This window comes from Manis pentadactyla, chromosome 1 (assembly GCF_030020395.1).
Source record: "Manis pentadactyla isolate mManPen7 chromosome 1, mManPen7.hap1, whole genome shotgun sequence".
Taxonomy (NCBI): Eukaryota; Metazoa; Chordata; class Mammalia; order Pholidota; family Manidae; genus Manis; species Manis pentadactyla.
Window position 1 is genome coordinate 218075878 of NC_080019.1, and position 9049 is coordinate 218084926.

Consider the following 9049-nt stretch of genomic DNA (forward strand, 5'->3'; position numbering starts at 1 on the left):
GAAAAAATGTAGAGAATACGCTATCAGACAAGCTTCCAACTGTGTCTGCCGTACTCTTACCAGTTCCTTCTTTTTGAACCTTACCCATCAGTTGCAAGAATAAATGGTTTTGTCTATGTCTGACTTTACTCAATGAGTAGAAACATCCCTTTTCTACTTGGGAACCCTACAATTGTCCATGTTAGCATCACCGTGTGAAGGCCCTGAAAACAAAGGCCCCCACTGCACAATGCCCTCCAAGGAAGGGGTATTAACACGCCACCAAACGTGTAGGTGAGTGTTTCTCAACTCTTTTTTATTATCATCTCCTCCAAATGACTTTCTTAGACATTTTCCCCAGATCAACCTCCCATGGAATTTTAAATCCACCAGTCTGTATCTGTTCATGTGCCATACATATGTATCTGTGATTTACACATAGGAAGGAGAAGAATATTTTCATACCTGAGACTCAGTTTTCTCCTTTCTGGCTGTTCCCTGGTCCCCTTTGAGAAGGCATGATCTAGGTGTTGAGTTCTTTCAGACACTATTCGTATTTTCCAAAGACGCTGAGATTAGTATTTGTCCATTCACAACATTCAGATGTGCCCACAAAGCCCTGGCATGTGTCAGCAAATATTTGCTGCCATTTCTGACATTCCATCTCCATTTTTGCCAAGACTTCAACTCATCCACCTTACTTTACAAGCCTTCACATGTGCAGCTTGTAATAAAATACCAGAAAAAGTTCAAGACAGGGCCGTGGGGAAGAGGAAGGAGACCTGATCAGACTGCGGGAGGAAGGCTATTTATTAGTTGAGGCTCGTGGTTGGCAAGAAACTGACAGAATTACTTTTGGCAGCGGGCAGGGAGGGCTGGGTGTCACTGTGGGCTACCATGTTCCTTCGCTAGGGCCGCTGTTCCTGCAGGCTGGAAGTCTGAGCGCAGGGTGTCGGCAAGGTTGATTTATTCTGCGGTGTCTTTGCTTGGCTTGAGGATGGCACCTTTTTGCTGTGTCCTCAGATGGCCTGTCCTCTGCATGCACATCGGTGGTGTCCCTTCTTATAAAGACCCATTCATAATGGATTAGGGCCTCCCTCATTACTTCATGCAACTTGAATTACCTCTCAAAGACCTTATTTCTAAATACATTCATTTTCTCACGTCCTAGGGGTGAGGACTTCAACATATGAATTTGAGGGAACACAATTCAGCCCAGCACAGACACAGAATATCCCAGGGAGTCCATCACTAGGCTAAACAAACAGGCTGTCACAGAGCAGGGACCAGGTGTGCGCCACCTGGTATTTGAGATATTTTCCTTCCGGGGTGGAATCCAAACCCAGATGCTTCTGAGCACTAGGAAGGAGAATGAATAAGGGCAGCAGGAATAAAATGGTGTGGCAGGGCTTGGGGGCACCTCGAGAGCAGGCACCCCATCAGAAGAGGGTGCTTGCTGCTCAGCTGCAGCAGGGCGCCCGCTGCCTTCTAGGAACATGGGCTTGGGGTGGCCAGGTTGTAAGGCTCTCTGAGACACCCAAAACCTGGGCTTTTGGCTAAAACTTCTAATTTTTTAAGAAAACAACTGCAGGCCAAATAAAATGTCTGCCAGCTGGATCTGCCCCCTCTGTCATTCCTTCTTTAGGACTTTGCCGGATGTGACTCAGCTGCCTTCTCCGTAGCTCATTTCTGAGGGGACAGGTTCTGCTTGACAGCCAAGCTGGAGCCACCTGACCCTGGGAAGGAGAATTCAGCAAGACTACAGCCACCAGGAGGGCAGAGTGACAGACAGGGTGTAAAGAGGAGGATCTTGGCAGAAACTGCAAAATCCCCTGCAGGGGAGGGATCAAGATAAAGCTGGTTATGATTTTGTAGTCCACGGGGCTTGTGTCATCACTGCAGAGCAACTTTCCACAGCTTCCAGAAAAGAAAAAGATGGAGATGAAACAGGCTTAAATGGAATCACAAGGAATTTAAACGAGACATTGGAGGAACTTGGAAGGGGAGGTTTAAAGCTCGGAGGATGTACCTTGGGCGATCGGGGCCTATGAGATTGAGTCAAACAGATCTGTCGTGGCTGCCCTCCAGGGAGACCTGGGCAACCATCCATCTCAGCCTCCACTCCCTTCCCAGCCCCCCAATCCCATTCATGCCACCCCCCCAGAACAGGGCCATTTCTCACCTCACCAGCTTTTGCAGATCAAAAATTGGTTCAGGCACCAGAGGCCACTCCCCCCTCCCCTCCTCTTGCCTCCCAGTTGAATCACTAAAAGCCCCAGCAAATCATCTGATACTGCTGATTCTGTATTGAGGTGACGTCTTTATTTGAGGAAAAAAGGAAAAAAAAACTCTCACTGATGGGCTGACGCCAGTGAGAAAACGCAGGGTGTCAACTGTTATTAAGGAAGAGGATGTGTGGAGGGTGATGATAAATTCCATGCATAATTAGTTATTAAGAAACAAGTTGGCACCCCTATTCATCTACTTTGACATGTTTCCCCCATCTATTAACTTGTGGCTATTTGAAGGTTACAAATGCAAACAGAGCCTGAGAAACCAGTTGAGGGGAGGGAACCCCAGCTGTTTGGGGAAACAAATTAAATCACATCCACTGAACTATGTTGCTGTTTAAATCCAGTCTAAAGATATCCTATGACCAGTGAGGGTTCTTTCTTTCTTAGTCAATCAAACCCAGCTTAGGCTCCAGAACATTCATTCTTCTGCTAGTTCTGTCCAAAACTCAGAGGGTGGCAGCTGCAAAAGGGGAAATTACAGCATCAGAAACTTCCCAGCTGCTAAACTCTGTGTGGATCTGTTTCCAATGGCTTTTGCATCTTTCATTAATTTTATAATTGATTTGTATAATGTTTTACAGTCAACACAGTTGATGGGGTGTTTTCAAACCTTTGTTCTTTAGAATAAGTTTCTGGGGGCTCCTCTCAAGTGCCAGGTTCCACTGTGATGGGGAGAGGGAGAGGTAGGAACATAAATGAAGAAATAAATGAGCAGAATAACAGACATCAGAGCCGGGACCTAAATTATAAGGCAGGCCTATGTGCAGGAAGGGCTGGGGAACGCATTGTCTAGACCAGTGGTTGCTGACCAGGATGACTCTGCCCCCCACCCCAGGGGATATTTGGTGATATCTGGAGACATTTTTGGCTGCCATATCTGAGGATGGGAAGAGGTCACTGGCATCTAGTGGATAGAGGCCAGCTAAATATCCTACGATGCACAGGACAGCCCCCCAAATACCTAGCCCCAAATGTCCGTAGTGACAAGTGGCAAAACTCTGTTACAGACAGAATGGTTTTAAACAGAAGGAACAGCAAGAATATTGCAGAAATCAAAAAGAAAACTTAAGGTCTGAGTATAGTAATCAGCTCTCAGTGCAGTAATGCTGTGACGGCAGCACAAAAGTCAGGGGCGTATAATTTTTTTTTTTTTTTCAGGGGCTTATAATTGTGAGTGTTTACTGTTGCTCACAGCTCTGGGATATTCTGGAATGGCTGTGCTTCAGGCCACTGCTTATACAGGCTTGGCTCCAGACTGTGGGTTAGGTTCAAATCTACCGCACATTTTCCCTCACTCTCCTTGGACAAGTAGCTACCTGGGGCACATGCTTTTCCTGGTGCATCCAGAGCACAAGAGGCTGTGCCAGTTCACTTATTTCAGGGCCTTCCTACATCAGAACCATGAACTCACCACTGGCCAAAGGAAGTCTCATGTCCAAGCCCAAGTTCAGGGATGGGGGAATCCACTCTACCGTATAAAGCCATAGCAGGGCTATTACGGAGGGTTGAGAACAGAGAGCAATAATGCAGTCTGTCTCACTGGGCCCAGCAGAGTGGGAGAGAGGACTGGAGAAGCAGGCTGGGGCAACGTCAGAGAGTGTGAACTGTGGATTTCATTCTAAATGCATTAGGAAACCATTGGATGGATTTTCTCTAAGGGGTGACACACAATCAAATTACACTGAACATTTACAAATGGTTGCTCTGTGAAGAATAGATTGTAGGAAGAAGGCAGGGAGATCAGGTGGGGTGTCATTTGCAGTATAGACCAGGGAAGCTACAACGGGTTTTGGGCTAGAACAGGGCCATGAGAAGAAATCAGAGGCACACTTTCCGGATATATTTCAGAAAGGGAATTATGTAGGCTTCTTGATTGATTCAGGGTTCAAGGAAAGGCAAAGAATAGGGATGACTCTAAATGTTTTGTCTTGAGTCACTGCAGTAGATGGGAGGTGTAGATAAATGGTAGATTTATGGAAATGTGCCCACATTTGGAAACTAGAGAATGAACAGGTTTAGGTAAAAATCAATCTTTATCTCATTTAATTTAATCGTCTTAGCGACCCTGTCTAGAGCACTTTTATTACCTTGCTTTCCAGAAGAAGAATCAAGAGACTAAGAAAAGTACAGTAACTTGTCCCAGTTCCCAACACTGGTGGGTGGCCAGAGCCAGCCACACACAGTTGTTGCCCTAGTTCTCTGCCCCTTGAAATGAAAAAATCCTGAAGGATATAAAGCTTTTTATCCATTTTACAGTATCTAACACTGATTTCCCTGTGTCTGCCTAGGAGGGTAGAATCGATAATGGATTTACTTTTGCGTCTCGATGACACCCACCACAAGATTCGTATAGTTTTTAAGAAGGACTTGTTAAATGAATGCATGAATCATGAAAAGACCCACCAATATCTAATGCAAACCTGTATACAGTACTTGCCCGTTTTGTAAGGCCCACGGCAGAGGGTAAGGAACTTAGGGAGAAAGCAGTCAGAGCTGATTCATCCCGACACCCTCTAAGTGGTGGGGGTGGGGGTGGGGGAGGGCAGGTCCCATTGGGATTTCCAAGTGAAAGTGTCCATGTGTTAGTTCCTGAGACCTGAGAACCTAGGGCTTCCGTGGTTCTAGCTTTTTCCAAAATCTCATTTTCCGGCTTTTCATTCAATCCTGAGAGCTATACCATTTCTTCCAATCAAGTCTTCATTTCTCCTTAATTTGTCCTAATTTCATGACTCAGTCTCTGTCACTTGCAACCCCAGAACCCTAAAAAGCACTGAAAATACATAGCCATAGCAAAACCACCATTACCACCACCACCACACACACACACACACACACACACACACACACACACACACACACACACACACACACACACACACACACACACACACACACACACACAAACCAGTATCCTCTCATCTCAGCTGCACATTTTGTCTCCAGTGGTGGTAGTGACCGTGTCATCAGGCCTGCTTCCCTGTAAGAGATGCTGACTTTAACAGATTAGAAATGTTCCCAGTACGTCCCACGCTTCTGCTAATAAATGATTCCATATCTATCATGAATGAATTTTTTCAAGTCTTCCATTGCTGGGCTGTGTACCTACTCAGCGAAGTACATTTCCAGGCGATTTTGTCTGAATTACATGGTTAATTGCCTCATATTTCCAGCTCATGTTACAGGCCCTCTGAGTTAAAATGAGAGAGAGAAGTGCCATGTATCATTTTCTACAGGGGACAAATTCATGGATCGTGCAAGCCACGTGTCAATGGTGAATGCTAATTTGTTTCTAGCTTCCAAGCAGCTAAATTAGAAAGAGTCAAAAGTTCAAGGGGTGTGGGGGGAAAAGTCAGCCAGTTATCTAGATAGATGTTTTAGCTTCTGAGTTTTATCCTAATCCTTTCATTAATTTTTCATCGAAACACACATGTGGAGAAGGATCTATGATAGGATTGAGGGCGAAAACTCCAGAGGGCCCTCACGTCTGAGTCTGAGTTGTGATATTTGCACCTATTAAAAAAAAGAAGAAAAAGAATAAGATTTGAATAATATCATTACAATACAAAGCAGTATAAGCATTATGATGGAGAGTTACCTGGTGCTCCCACATCATGCACCCGTGGGATGTACTCCTATCAAGTTTCTGGGAAGCCCTCCTTTCCTTCTCCCAAGGAAACCAATCCATGTGTAAGGAGAGATTCAAAGCATGGTTCAATGATGGAAGACAGAGTTCTAGACAGAGAGAGCTGCATGAGAGGCTCAGATGGGAAAGGGTATAGCAGGTACCAGGGACTGAAAGGAGTGAGGGAATCATGGGTGGGTCCAGCGGCCGATACAAATGTGTGAGTGGCACTGCATAAAACCAGTGATTCAAGAAGGTAAAATGAAGCTATAGATCAAAGTAATCCAATAAATAGAGAAAAACGACTCGAAACTTGATTTGAATGAAAGTTGAGTAGCCTCCCTTATTCGTGGTTTGGCTTTCCGTCATTTCAGTGACCCGCGGTCACCTGCGGTCCAGAGGTGGAGGATCTCCTGACATATCGTCCCAAGGGCTGATAGCCTGATGACACATGTGTCAGAGCGCCTGTGCCATTCACCTCCCTTCATCTCATCATGTAGGCATTCTTCCGTCTCACATCATCACAGGGAGAGGAAGGGTGGGTACTGAACAAGATGACATTCTGAGAGAGACCACATCCACGTGACTTTCATTGCAGTATGTTGTTATTGTTCTATTATTATTTATAATTAACTTCTTATTGGGGCTAATTGGTAAGTTAAACTTTATCACAGGTATGTATGTATGCATGGGAAAAAACACAGTATTATAGGGTTTGGTATTATTCACAGTTTCGGATATCCCCCCGAGGGTCTTGGAACATAGTCCCTGCAGGTAAGGGGGCACTGCTACACATTCCGACTGTGTTCGTTCATGTTCTGAAGACTGCCCGTTCACGCCTAGTCTGGCATACCATTCAAAGGCTTCTCTGAGTCCTCTTTTTGACTAGCATTCATCCTTGGGTCTTGTCTTTGCACTGCTGAGTTCAGTTTGTGCAAAAGAACCTATTAAGTCAGTTTAGAGAGAACTCCCCGCCCTTGATAACTGATCACTCTGGTCTACCTGCAGCACGAATCCTATTAAGTCAGTTTAGCAAAAATCCACCTACACTTGATGTCTCCTCTTAGTGACTTTCCAACTACCAGTCACCTTTCACCCCACTCTGCTCCTTGGCTATAAATCCCCAGCTGTCTTTACTTTATTTGAGGTAGAATTGAGGCTGACCTCTTCCTCCTCTGGCAATAGTCGGATGCTTATCAAAATCATTTGAATAAATTCTTCCTTCCATATTAACAGTGTGATTTATATTGTATCAGATCCTTATCAGATTGAGCCTGTCATAAATTTCATTTGATTCTAGCACCGAATTGCACACATTGTGGCATTCTTGTCTGTGTCATCTCATCATGTAGGCATTCAACTAGTCATGTTGAATGGCTACCTGCTCACCACTTTAAAAAATTAGACCAGGTACCACTTGGTACTCATTGTCTAGAAGTGCAATTCAAAGTAGTGAAAATAAACAGGTCCTTTAAAGGTGGCCAGAGCAAGGTCAATGAGAAGACCAAAACCGAGCCATAGTTAGGTTCAGCATAAGATACTGAAGATTAAGAGGAGAAGGCATCTCAGGAAGAGCAGACTGTGCCCCGGTATCATATATAGGAGGAGGTCAATGACTAAGGTAGGTGTATTTTTTGGTTGCAGGTAACAGAAACCCAAGTATAACTGGCTTAAGGAAAAAAGTTAGCTTACATAATCAGAAAATTCCTGTAGGATCCCTCCAGATAAAGTGAGCTCAGGGTCTCAGCTGAGGACATCGAGGACTAGAGCTCTCTGCACCTCTTGCCTCTACTGCCCTCTATACAAAATCAGGGTTTTGTTAATGTGGCAAAGTGGGGAATGGTTGTTAAGTCAGAAGGCAACAAGTACCCAGACTAGGAAACCCCCTACCTTAAGGTAACCTCTCTTCACAGAATGGCACCCAGCAACTCTAGACCTGCATCCTACCAACCCCAAGTCAAGCAAAAATAGAACCTCTGTCTTTGCTACCATTCTGAGACAAGCCAGACAATGGACCACGTTGGTTGACTTGCGTCATTCTTCCAATTATGAACCAATCATGATGGACAAGGGAGTACAATGCTCCGATTACTAGCCCGAGTAGCATGTCTACCCTAAAGACAAAGGTGGTGATCATCTCAGCGTGGACGGAGACAGCAGAAGGACTGGTTTCCCAAGGGAAGTATGGATTCTGTTACCAAAAGTTGAGCAATTGGAAGTTGGACAGAGAAAAATAATATTCCTCTGTAAAGATGAAACTATCAGATGTTTAAATCTGGATCATCCTTCATGAAACTCCATGATAGACCGTAGTTACGTATATCAATAAAGTACCTGGACGGTTGAGTCAATCGCATCCCTCTCCTCCAGGTGTCTTGTCTATTGTGGAACCAGAGCCTCTATTATCTCAGTAATTCTTCTCATTCTGAGTTTTAGAAATAATACCAACAGATCCACAATTGCCAAGCTTTGGGGGAGGTCAAGCAACTCCCTCCCCCAGGCACATGTAGCTCTATTTGTAGTGTTCTTGGAAAAGTGATTGTGAGGACTAAAAATAAATCATTTTGACAAAGGAGGGTAGATTAGGACAGTACAAATGACTTTCAGGATCATGGCACTCCCTGGCCCTGAGTGGATCTGATGGGGATGGAATGTTCTGTGCTCCAAGTCTCCCAAGTGATTCGAGCCCTCGGTGAACACAAGAGTCATAAGGCGATCACCTGATGTGTGGTTTATAGACATTATTCTAGAGGAGCCAGCAGAGAGAATGTGGGGGGAGGGGGCTATAATACACTGAAAGGGCCAAAAGAATACCTGCTTTCCATGAAGCTGGACTTGCTCCTTTCTGTTGGTGGGTAACCTGAGGAGTGATGAGCATTTACTAGTCTTAGGAAGCTGTCGTTGTCTATCCGATACCCAGTCCCCACCTTGCCATGTTAGTAACCCTCGATTTTGTACAGAAATGAGGCAACCATATCTTTGGGGGGCCCAGGATCTCCCCAGTCCTTTGATGGAGTCAGGGTGTGGCATAGGCTGCTGATGGCCAATATCCGTCACTCCCCCTGCACCCCATCCTTTTCTGTAGTATTAGAAATCCCAATTTGTTTTTTTTTTTCAGATGGGCCCATAACTATCCAGATAAACACCTTTATCT

The 9049-nt window shown here is 44.9% G+C and overlaps 1 long non-coding RNA gene across 1 annotated transcript; it reads right to left on the reverse strand.

Moving 5' to 3' along the window:
• Positions 1–486: 486 nt before the first annotated feature.
• LOC118908631 (uncharacterized) lies at positions 487–8374 on the reverse strand. Its single transcript, XR_005023267.2, has 3 exons — positions 8230–8374; positions 5869–6005; positions 487–2935 (listed from the first exon to the last, which is right to left on the reverse strand). It is a non-coding gene; the product is annotated as an uncharacterized LOC118908631 (long non-coding RNA).
• Positions 8375–9049: the final 675 nt, after the last annotated feature.